The sequence below is a fragment of the Lemur catta genome, chromosome 12 (genome assembly GCF_020740605.2).
Source record: "Lemur catta isolate mLemCat1 chromosome 12, mLemCat1.pri, whole genome shotgun sequence".
Taxonomy (NCBI): Eukaryota; Metazoa; Chordata; class Mammalia; order Primates; family Lemuridae; genus Lemur; species Lemur catta.
Window position 1 is genome coordinate 6,481,788 of NC_059139.1, and position 12,257 is coordinate 6,494,044.

The 12,257-nt window shown below is 42.9% G+C and overlaps 1 long non-coding RNA gene across 2 annotated transcripts in view; it reads right to left on the minus strand.

Annotated features, from left to right (window-relative positions):
• Positions 1-145: 145 nt before the first annotated feature.
• The window catches only part of LOC123648381, a 31,015-nt gene continuing 18,903 nt past the window's right edge, over positions 146-12,257 (minus strand). Inside the window, exon 4 of one of the 2 annotated variants that reach the window (XR_006738597.1) lies at positions 146-174. This is a non-coding gene — a long non-coding RNA (uncharacterized LOC123648381). Of the gene's footprint in view, positions 175-2,271; positions 2,586-12,257 lie in introns of those variants that run through there. The other variant, XR_006738596.1, reaches the window with a different exon arrangement.

Sequence of the window (12,257 nt, forward strand, 5' to 3'; positions counted from 1 at the left end):
GAGCCCGGAGGGAGGCGTGGGGAGGAGAGGGCTGCGGGGCGTTGGGGAAGGGGAGGCCGAGGGGGGAGGGGGGAGGGGGGAGGGAGGGGGATGGGGGAGGGGGAGGCAGTCAGGAGGCCCAAGAGCCTGCAGGGAGAGGGAGGTAAGCGAGGCGCAGGGGGAGTATCTGGAGGCCTGGGGAAGGAAGACAGCCAGCCTGTGACGTTTATACTCCTGTCTGGTTCCTGAGACCTGTAACTCCTCTGTTGTAAATCAAAATTAATCTACTTTCAAAAAGAAATTCTTACACGTGTGAAAGAAAAATATTCAGGACCCTCTAAATTTATCATGCCAAGGAAGTTAAGCCCTGGAGACTGGAGTCACGTAGCATGTTTGCAGTTCTGTTTCTTATTAACAGATTATAGATTAGCTCTCTTCCTTGGCGTTCTGTAAGTGACTGGGAGACACCAGTGACCAGATTGTCCCCTCCTGCGATCACTGATCTTTGTTGTGAATTGACTCCTGTATTGTCCTGTACCTAACTCAGACCCGCTGGCACCCAAGACTGATGACTGTTACATCTTCAGTGTAAAATGTTACATATACCTCTCTTGAAAGAAAAAGAAGGAAAAAGACCACCTCAACTAATCAGATCATTGTAGCTATGGATCAAGCCTTACCTACATAGAAGGATGTTGAAATTCTGTTAAGCCTCCCTACACTTTGTCTACGTACACGATCCCAAACTTCTGCCCTTTGGAATACTGACTTCCATTCTTTGGAATCTATGCTTCCCAGGAGGCTTATACTCAAACTTTGGGCTTGAATAAACTCCCTTTAAACTAGATTCTGACTTTTGATTATTTTAGGTTGACATACATTTCATACATGCCCCACTCCCCCGTATTTTGGTCATCTGACCAAGGTTATGATAACAACTTCAATTGGCTGCAGAAGCACATCCCTCATAAGGGACCCAAAGTGGAAATACACAAGAAAAGGGAATTCTAGGAAATACAGCTCAGCCTAGCCAAGTGGGCACATTACCAAGCCATCACACCATGGTAGACTCACTTCTTGTCCTTCCCACTGCAAAGATGTTGTGGACTGAATGTTGGTACCCCCCCAAAATTTATAAATTGAAATCCTAACCCCCAATGTGATGGTATTAGGAGGTGGGACCGTTGGGACCCAGGTGCTTGGGTCATGAAGGTGGAGGTCATGGATGGGATTAGTGCCCTTGTAGGAAGAGATATGTTGCTTCCTCATCTGTAAACCAGGAAGGGGGACACTCACCAAGAACCCAATCCTCCTGGCACCCTGATCTCAGACTCCCAGCCTCTAGAACTATAAGAAATAAATGTTTATTGTTTAAGTCACTTGGTCTATGGTGTTTTTGTCATAGCAGCCGAAACTGAGCAAGACAGTATCATCCTGCTAGAGATATACTAATTTTCTTTTTTTTTTTTTTTTTTTTTTTTTTTTTTTGAGACAGAGTCTCACTCTGTTGCCCGGGCTAGAGTGAGTGCCGTGGCATCAGCCTGGCTCACAGCAACCTCAGACTCCTGGGCTTAAGCGATCCTACTGCCTCAGCCTCCCGAGTAGCTGGGACTACAGGCATGAGCCACCATGCCCGGCTAATTTTTTGTATATATATTTTTAGTTGGCCAGATAATTTCTTTCTATCTTTAGTAGAGACGGGGTCTCACTCTTGCTCAGGCTGGCCTCGAACTCCTGACCTTGAGCAATCCACCCGCCTCGGCCTCCCAGAGCTAGGATTACAGGCGTGAGCCACCGCGCCCGGCCTATATACTAATTTTCTTTCAAACAGGACCTGTCACATCACAGTCTGAAACATCTACAGTTGACTATTTTACTGGCTTGGGATTGCTCCAAAATAATGGGTGTTTTGCTAGCATCTGAATAATTAAAGGAAGTCACCAAAGTGTTATTACCCAGAAGAAATTGAAGACCTGCCCTAAACAAAAATTCTTGTTTCCATCCTAAAAGGCACAAACTGCTTGCAACACTCAAAATGGCAGCTTTTCAGCTTCACCAATTTTAGCTCCAAACTCCACTGGAAAATTCATCACACAAGTAAATATTTAACCTAGGCTCTTTAAAAAAGTTAAAGTTTCATTCTTATAGAAACTCTCAGCAGAAGTGAGCATTAAGATTTCATGGAGTTCCCTATAAATTAAAGACCTATGACTCAGCAGTCGCTGCTGGCTACCCCTCCAAAGTTGTTTTTATTTCTCATTATGAAATAAGGATCTAAATTCCAAGAACAGAATGAGTCCAAGCTGAATTAACAAACGGGGCAAGGGCAAAGGTAAACAAAACTGCTGACTCTGCTCAAACTCCCATGATGAACACTGACTTTGAAGCCAAGGTCAGAAAAAGTACTCTGTGGAACTGCACCTCATGAAACTTGGAACAAAATCAGAAAAAGTGCTCGTATGTTTCAGGACATCTCAAAATAATACCTGAGAGAGAACATATTCCACTTCATCTGTTACCGTTTATGGGCCGGTGCTGCTGACTCAGCCTGACCCGTGGTGCAGCTGCAGGGAAAGCGAGGAATCTCCAGCATGGGGCAGGCGTTGCTGGCAAAGACAGGTCAGAGGAGAGAAGAAAGTGGGCTGATTTCTAGAAGGTTCTTGAGCCAGTAGGCCATCTTGTCACCCCAGATAGTAAGCCTAAATTTGCTTTTTTTTTTAAACTTTGTATTATGAAATTTAACAATATATAGACTAATAAAAAGAATACAATAAACTCCCCTATAACCCAGATCTAGATATAATTGTTAATATTTTGCTATACATGCTCCATCAATTTTTTTTGCAAAGTATGGAAATTACAGACAACATGACATTTCACCCCTAAATAATTTTGTGGTACTCAGCCTCCAAGATGACTCATAATGTTTCCTGCCTCTGGGAATTCATACTCCTATGTCGTCTCCCACAGTGTGCCACAGTGGGTCTGTAGGACCATCAGAATACAGAATAGTGATGGTACATCTCTTCCAACATTAGGTTATAAAAGACACCATGACGTGTGTCTCTCTCTCTCTCTCTCTCTCTCTCTGTGTGTGTGTGTGTGTGTGTGTGTGTGTGTGTGTGTGTGTGTGTGTGACTGGTTTCTCAGATCACATGCAGTGGGGGAAGTCAGCTGCCACATCTTGACTAGCCCCATGGAGAGGCCTGTGTAGCAAGGATCATGTGCCTGGGCCATCCTGGACACAAACCCTCTAGCCCCTGTCAAGTGTCATATGCCTGCAACCCAGCCAGCATGTTGATGGTAACCTCCTGAGAGACCCTGAGCCAGACCCACCCAGCTAGGGCACCTCCAGATTCCCGACTCTCATGAACTATGCATTGTTTTAAGCCACTAAGATCTGGGCTAAATTGTTACACAGCAATTGATAGTTCATACAGATGTTGATACCTGGAAGTGGGGTGCAGCTGTGACAAAAACTTCACGTGTGAGAGTGGTTTTGGAACTGGGCTGTGGGCTTTGTCCAGAGTGTTAGTGAAAGCCTTCAATTATCTGAAGAAGCTGTTAATAAAAGACTCAAGTCTTTAAAGCTTGTAGGTGAATGCTTACAGTCAGGTAGATGCTATCAGAAACTGGGAGCAGGGGATCTTTATACAGTGGCACTGCTGTTGCCTGTAATTACGTGCACAGAAGCCATGAACTAGGTGGTCTAGTCAAAGAGATTTTGAATCAGAATATTGACAGTGCTGCCTAGTTGCTTCTAGTAAGATGCTAGAGGACAGAGATCAATGAAAAGAAAGAGCTTTAAACAAAAATGAACTGGGACTGGATGATTTTGAAAATGTCCTGCCTTCCCAGGTGGCCAATTATGCCACAATTAAGAAATGGTGGTGGGGCGTGGTAGCAACCTTTATTCCTAGCTACTTGAGAGGGAGGGGAGCTGAGCTGGGAGGATCACTTGAGCCCAGGAGTTTGAGGTTTCAGTGAGCTATGATCGGGCCACTGCACTGCAGCCTGGGCAATAGAGTGAGACCGTGCATCTATAGAAAAAGAAAGGAAGGAAGAGAGGGAGGAAGGGAGGGAGGAAGAGAGAGAGAGAGAGAAAGGAAAAGAAAGAAAGAGAGAGAGAAAAAGAGAGAAAGAAAGAAAGGGAGAAAAGGAAGGAACAAAGGAAGGAAGGAAGGAAGGAAGGAAGGAAAGAAAGGGAAAGAAATGGTTTCCAAGAAAAGATCAAATCCAGGGTCCTGCCAGAATAGTTGTGGTCCAGAGATGAATCCTGGGGTATTACTGTAAAATCATCTTAAGATTTCAGAGAGATGTGAGGTGGCACCTCAGAGTACTGTTCAGTCAGACAGAGGCCCTGTATATAGATTAAAGGTGTGCCTCACAGACGCTCTCAATCAAAGGTTAGTGCAGACAGGAAGCTTACAGGCACTGTCCCTCAGCCGTCTGCAGAAGCTAAAAGTAGGGAAGGCCTCATCTCAAAGAGATTTGTGGATATTGCATTTGTCTAATGAAGTAGGCTCCAATAAAACTCACAGAAAATCCATAAAGTTTTTAAGATAATTATTTATACGGTAACATCACCAGCTTGGACTGAAAGGGACAGAGACAGTATAACACAAAAAGCAAATGTTAGACCCTCAAAACTCTACTGGCAGGACACAGGCTGAGGATATTGTAGAGCTGCAAACACGTGATACCTTTCCCCCCTCCCTTGTGGAACAGGAGTGTCTAGAGTGGTTATTCCGTGTCTGTTCAGTGGGGGAGGGTGCGGCAGGGGTGCACAGAACTGTGCTGGAGGCTGCGTTTACAGAAATATAGTCACACCTGGACCTGATTTAGATTATGACACCGGACGGTGAACAGATGCTATACTAGGATGAGACACTGGGGACTTTGGAAGGCGTTGACTATATTTAGCATGTGGGAAGGAATTTTGGGGGCCAGAAGGTGGGCTGTGGTCGTCTGGTAGTTGGCCCAGGTTGATTGCCGGGTAGTCACACCCTTGAGTTTTGTCCCCACCCCTCCCACCCCCAAGCCTCTTGGCACCACAGTTGGTCTGTGAGACCAACAGCATGTGGCAGCAATAACTGTGCTATGGTTTGAATGTTTGTCCCCTCCAAAACTCATGTTGAAATTTAATGCCCAACGTGGTGGTACCAAGAGTGGGACCTTTAAGAGGTGATTGGATCTTGAGAGTTCTGCCCTCATGGGTGGACGGATCCATTCACGGATTGCTGGACTACTGGATTAATGGGTTTTCATGGGAGGAGAACTAGTGGCTACATAGGAAGAGGAAGAGAGACCTGAGCTAGCATGCTCAGCCACCTCACCATGTGATGTCTGTCCTCTGCCACCTCCGGACTTGGTGAAGAGTCCTCATCAGATGGGGCCCATCCTCCTTGGACTTCTCAGCCTCCATAACTGTATGAAATAAATTCTTTTTCTTTGTAAATTACCCAGTTTCAGCTATTCTGTTATTATATAAGCAACAGAAAAGGAACTAAGACACAACAGTATGCCATGTCCGGCATTAACTTATTTTTGTAAGTGTGGCTTTCATCTTCGCATCTTTCTCTCCCTCTCTCACTCTCTCTGTCAGATCACTTCCTCTGGGAGAAGCCAGCAGCCCTGTGAAGAGGCCACGTGGTAAAGAACCAAGGCTTCTTTCCAACAGCCCCATGGCTGGGCCATCTTGGACATAGATCCTCTAGCCCCGGTGAAGTTTCAGATGACTGCAGCTCTGGCTAGCATCTTGTTGGTAACTTCCCAAGAAACCCTGAGCCAGATCCACCTGGTTAAGCCAATCCCAGATTTCTGACCCCCAGAAACTATATGAAATACTAAATGATCCTGTTTCAAGTCACTAAGCATAGTGACCGTGTGTTTCTGATGCTTTGACAGCTGGGGCCTTGCTGACTCTGGAGAGTGTGCCTCTGCCAGGGGTGGCCAGTTTGTACTAAAGATAGTGCAGGCCTTTCACATGCAAACCAGCCAATCCAGAGTCAAGCCCCAACCACCTCCTTTGTGCCACCTCTCACATTCTGGGCCGCTGTCCACCTGCACTCTCACCCCAGCGCCAGGTGCCAGACAACTACAGACAGCCCTCCAGCCCCAGAGCACACTGAAATGATTCAAACTAGCCAATCCTCAGCCTGCTTACCCTGCCTCACCTGTTCCTTCCCCTGGAAACCACAAAAAGGCTCTTGCCCACTTCCACCGCCCCCCACCCCTGGTGCATCCTCGAGAAGCCACTTGTGGTGTGGTGTGCCCCTTCTCCTTGGGATCTGTGAGTGTTAACAAACTACCTTTTCAATGGCAGTCACCTCCTGATCTGTTGGCCTTCCCATATCTAAATATAATAAAGCCGACATTTAAAACACTATGATTTGCGGGTAATTTGTTATACACTAAACTAATACACTTAAACATACACACGACTCTTTCATCATACCAAATGTCATCATCACTCCTAACAAAGTTAGCAATTATTCCTTAATATCATGGAATACCTAGGTCATCATATAAATGTCCTCCATGTCCCTAACAATGAACAATGTCTTCCCCATTGCTTTGCTGGAAAACAGGATCTAAATAAGGTCTAGATCTTGCATTTGATGTTATATACTTCAAGTCTCTTTTCAAAGTAGAATTTCAAAAAGGCAAAACATGAGTATCCTACAAAGTAAGTAGGTATCAAATATTTCATTACCTCATTAATGAGCAACACGATGGTTAAGCTGGTTAAAAGAAACTTTGAGAGACTGAGTACATATACGCACTAGAAAATTGCTGTTAAATTTTAAAAATCTGTGTAACAATCTCTAAGGCAATAAACTGTATGTAACCTGAAATCACGGCCATCGCTCTCTACCAGGCAAAATTCATACCCATTGCTGTCAGATAAGAATGGTTTGCACCACTCTCAGTTTTGGCCATCTGCCCTCAAAAATTTGTAAAATATCAAAATTCATCTTAAGTAGTTTGAAATTAAGTTGTATACTGTGGTAATGTTGGACAGTGCCCCAGCATGATATCAAAAGATTAGGACATCAAGTCATCCCTTCTCTATTTCCAAGTCTTTTTAAAATTCTTCCTTAACACTAAAAAATCTAAAACATTAAAAAACTCTAAAGTAGTCTCCCCGCTGCGTTGTTATGTTATAGAATGTCCCACATTCTGGGTTTATCTGCTTGCTTACCCCAATGGACTTCAATTAAATGGGATTTTTAAATCAATATCTAGTTGCTAAAAATAATATATGTCATTAAATGGATGAAATATTTTGTGTAAGATTTATCAATCATTATCAAATGTTGATGTTAATTTATTCATTTTAATCATTTGCCTCAAATTATAATACTTAAGATTCCCTTTGAGTTCTGAAATTAGGGGACAGGAGGTTGGTTTTGAAGGAGTAATCCTGAGTCTTTACCAGACTGTGACTCTCAAACACAACTCTCCCTCCTTTTCTTCCCAGAGTCCTCAGGTGTCAGACAGACAGGCTTTGTGGAGGTTTTCTTTTAAATGCTGGCCTGAGGGTCAGACAGGACTTTCCTTCCCCACCTTCAAACTTCACTCCTCCTCCTCAGAATTTTACTAAAGATTCTGGAGCTCTGCTCTTTGTAAAATACATTGACTTTTCTCCTTGACATTCATTTCTCTCTCTCTCTCTCTTTTTTTTTTTTCCTTTTTTTGAGACAGGGTCTCAATCTGTTGCCTAGGCTAGAATGCAATGGTGTCATCATAGCTCACTGTAGCCTCAAACTTCTGAGCTCAAGCGATCCTCCTGCCCCAGCCTGCAGGGTAGCTGGGACTACAGGCATGCACCACCAGGCCCACCTAATATTTTGTTTTTCTTTCTTTCTTTCTCTTTCTCTCTCTCTTTTTTTTTTTTTTTTTTTGTGGAGATTGGGTCTCACTATGTTGCTCAGGCTGGTCTCAACTCCTGGCCTCAAGCCAGCCTCCTGCCTCGGCCTCCCAAAGTGCTAGGATTACAGGTGTGAGCCACCTTGCCCAGCGACATTCATTTCTGATTTGTTCTGCTCCTCCTTAAATGTCTTCAATGTCTTCAAGGTGGCTTCTTTGCCTGGTTTAGCAGAGGGAGCCCCACAGGTAGTGCGGGGTATTTCTTCTTGTGTCTCCTTCAGGAAGAGAGTTTCTTGAAGCTAATGTGGCTTGACCCACTTGTCAGAAATATTAGATAAAAGAAGAGCATTAACTTAAAAGAAGAAGTTCTCACTCTCTTTATGGGCTAACCAAAAATAACAACCTAATTCCTTGGCCTTGAATTTGAGAACTGCACCCCAAATTTGACCCCAAAATATCCTAATATATTTATCTACTTCTATTTTTAAAATTTTGAAAGTATGAAAAAGTCAAAAATTAGTACAGTGACTGTGTACTCTCCCCTAGACTTTAGAAGTATTTGTATTTTGCTTCATTTGCTTTATCTCTCTTTTTTCTGACCTGTTTGAAAATAAGTTCCAGACATCCTGACATTGTACTCTTCCTCTGCCTCCTCTGAGAATAAAACCTTCTTCAACATCACCACAAGGCCACTGTCACACCTATAAAAATTATCAATAATTCTCTAATGTCATCTAATATATATTTCATATTCAGATTTCCCCAATCATCCCCAAAATGACTTTTATGGCTTTTTTTATAAAATCCAGGATCCAAACAGGATTCACACATTGCTTTTTTTTTTTTTATCTCTGTAGTCTTTTTTAACCTAAAATAACACCAGTGGTGATTTTAAATATGTCCACAAATGCTGTGATTGTCCCCCATTTAAAAGATGGAACTTCCCCTTGAGTGTGGTCTGTACTTAGTGTCTCTCTTCTAATAAGTAGAACGTGGCAAAAGTGAAAGCTTGTGCCTTCTGTGACTAGACCCTAAAAAGCATGTGGCTTTCTCCTTGCTTTCTCTTGGGCCACCTTCATATTGTTTATTGTTATTTTTAAGTTGTGGAGTAATTTGTTATTCAGCAATATATAACTGATACAGTGTCTATTTAACTTATTCCTCTACGGTATTTTCTGTGAACTATTAATAGAAGTTAAGTTTAGAGGCTTGATGAATTTCAGGTTAAACATTTTTGTGCAGTTTTTATAGGCTGAAGAACACCATGTCATAGTATGTGATAGGAGGCACATAATGTTAGATGTTCTACTATGAGTGGTGTTAAATTTGATCACTTGGTTCCATTACTGAAAGTCTGATACAACATGATAGAGTAGAGGATTGTTCAAAAACCCTCTCCCGCTCACCTGATTCCCATAAGAGGAGTACTTTTCCCACTCCACTGACACTGGGCTCAGCCACGTGACTGACTTGCTTTGGCCAACAGGATGTCAGTGCACGTGATGCAGGTAGAGGCTTAAAGCACTCAGTGTTTGGGCCTGCCTTCATTCGCTTCTGCAATGACCACAGAAGAGCTTCTCCCTGACCGCTGCCCTCCCCAAACCTACGCCCAGCCAGATACCTTCATCCCCTGAAGCAGGACCGTCCCACCAAGGCCAGTCTAGATCAGCTGGCCTGTAGATCCGTGATATTAAATAATTGTTGATTTCCAGCAATTCATTTTGGGTTTTTTTTTTTGGGGGGGGAGGGGGCACTAGCTAACTGATACACAACACAGGCAAACAGACCACTGCTTCCTTTTCTAAATTGTAAAAGGGGGTAGAAATTGTGTCTACTGCGTACAGGCTGTTTTGAAAATTAAATGACATGATTAACAGAATAAATTATATGTAAAGTGCTTAGAACAATGCCTGGTACTGGGCAAACATTCAATAAATAAATAAATAACTGGCATTATTATCATGTTTGTGAACTTAGTATTCCTACATGGTCTCATTAAATTGCAAGCTCGTTGTGCAAAGAGCTCAGTCTTGCTGAGTTGTCTACAAGGGCAGGATTTGACATTCTCTGCAGCAAGGTAGCTGAGTTCAAAGAAATGGATGCTAGACCCCATGCTTGTTTACACAGCAGCCTTGGTGGGCTAACTAGAACGATAGTCCCCTTATTCATCAATTCATTTCACTCTGTACACAACAAGATGACAAAGGGCAGCAATGTGGAGGGAGATCTTATCTCTGCTCTAAATGACAGCTTTCTGAAAATTTGATGGGCAGTGTGATGGGTAATTTTATGCATCGACTTGTCTAGGCTATGGTGCCCGGTAGTTTGGTCAAACACTAGCTGAGATGTTGCTGTGAAGATATTTTGCAGATATGATCACAATTTAAATCAGGTGATTTTAAATAAAGGAGATTACCCTTGGTAATGTAGATGGGCCTCATCTAATCAGTTGAAGGCCTTAAGAGCAAACCTGAGGTTCCCTAGAGAATTAAGGAATTCTGCCTTAAAACTATAACATGGAAATCCTGCCTCAGTTTTCAGTCTGCCAGCCTGCCCTACAGAGGTTGGCCTTGCCAGGTTCCACAATTGCATGAGCCAGTTCCTTAAAATAAATCTCTATATGTCTGTCTGTATTAGTCTGCTAGGGCTGCCATAACAAAGTACCACTACTGTGGTGGCTTAAACAACAGAAATTTATTTTCTCACAGTTCTGGAGGCAAGAAGTCCAAGGTCAGGGTGCTGGCAAGGTTGGTATCTGCTGAGGCCTCTCTCCCTAGCTTTTAGCTAGCTGCCTTCTTGCTGTGTCCATCTATGGCCTTTCTTCTGTGCACCCACAGAGAGAGAGAGATCTCTAGAGCCTCCTCCTCTCATAAGGACAGCAGTCCTACGGGATTAGGGCCCCATCCCTCCAACCTCATTTAACATTCATTACCTCCCGAAGGGCTCTGTCTCCAAATACAGTAGCATTGGGGGTTAGGGCTTCAACATATGAATTTTGGGGTGGACACAATTCAGTGCAGAACTATCTGTCTGTCAATCTATTAATATCTATCTATCCCATTTTTCCATTTTTCTGGAAAGCCTCTCAGTGATACAGACAGAATGGAATTTGAAACTTCAACATACACAGTCATTCAGCTGACCCCAATGCTGAGCTTTACAGTCTATCACTAACCTATAGATTGCTTACTGCAATTGGTCACACCACGATTCTATTATTTTTCAATTTTTTTCTTTTCTTTTCTCTCTTTCTTTCTTTCTTTCTTTTTTTTTTTTTGAGACAGAATCTCACTCTGTTTGCCCAGACTAGAGTGCTGTGGCATCAGCCTAGCTCATAGCAACCTCAAACTCCTGGGCTCAAGTGATCCTCCTGCCACAACCTCCCGAGTACCTGGGACTACAGGCATGCGCCACCACATCCGGCTAATTTTTTCTATTTTTAGTTGTCTGGCTAATTTCTTTCTATTTTTAGTAGAGATGGGGGTCTCACTCTTGCTGAGGCTACACTCAAACTCCAGATCTCAAGCAATCCTACCGCCTGGGCCTCCCAGAGTGCTAGGATTACAGGCCTGAGCCACCATTTCCAGCCAAGATTTTTTAAAATAAAAGTGACAATGCAAAGGAAATGCATATTCAACACCTCCCCCAAAACTGCTAGAGTAAACCCTTGAAAAAAAAGCTAAGTATCATAAACTATGGTTTAATATTGTTGTTGACAAAGTAGCTTTGAAATAAACAGCATTACAGTTTTATGAATTAAAATAAAGAGATGTTTATAGCAGCTCTGTTCATAATCTGTCTAACCTGGAAGCAAGGCAAGTGTCTCAGTGAGTGAAGGGATAAACAAACTATGGTATGTCCATGTAATGGAATACGACTCAGATGCAAAAAGGAACAAATTATTCAACATCCTAACACATGAATGAAAGAAGTCAGTCTCAGAAGGTTACCTCCTACCTGATCCCATTTGTATGGCACTCTGAAAGGTAAAGCTGTAGGAAGGGGAACAGACCTGAGGGTTTTAAGTCCGGGGGGCCGGGGAAGGGCTTCATAACAAAGGGGCACACGAGGGAGTTTTCTGGGGGGATGGAATTGTTCTGTGTCCTGATTGTGGTGGTGGATACACGTCTATACATATGTTAAAACTTACAGAACTGCACACCAAAATCAAAAGTCAATCTTATAGTATGTAAATTAAAATAATGTGAAATATATTATAAAGAGACAAATATCATAAGGTATAGACAGTAATTCCTTGACTCACTTTTTTTCTCTAGGTTAATTTGCTGCCCCAAATTCTGGCAAACAGAGGAATAAATTCTGTCACCAAATTCTTTAATTTCAAGAGAAATCCATGAAAGGAGTATTGTCCAATCATGTGGTTTCTTTTCCACTAAAACAGCGAG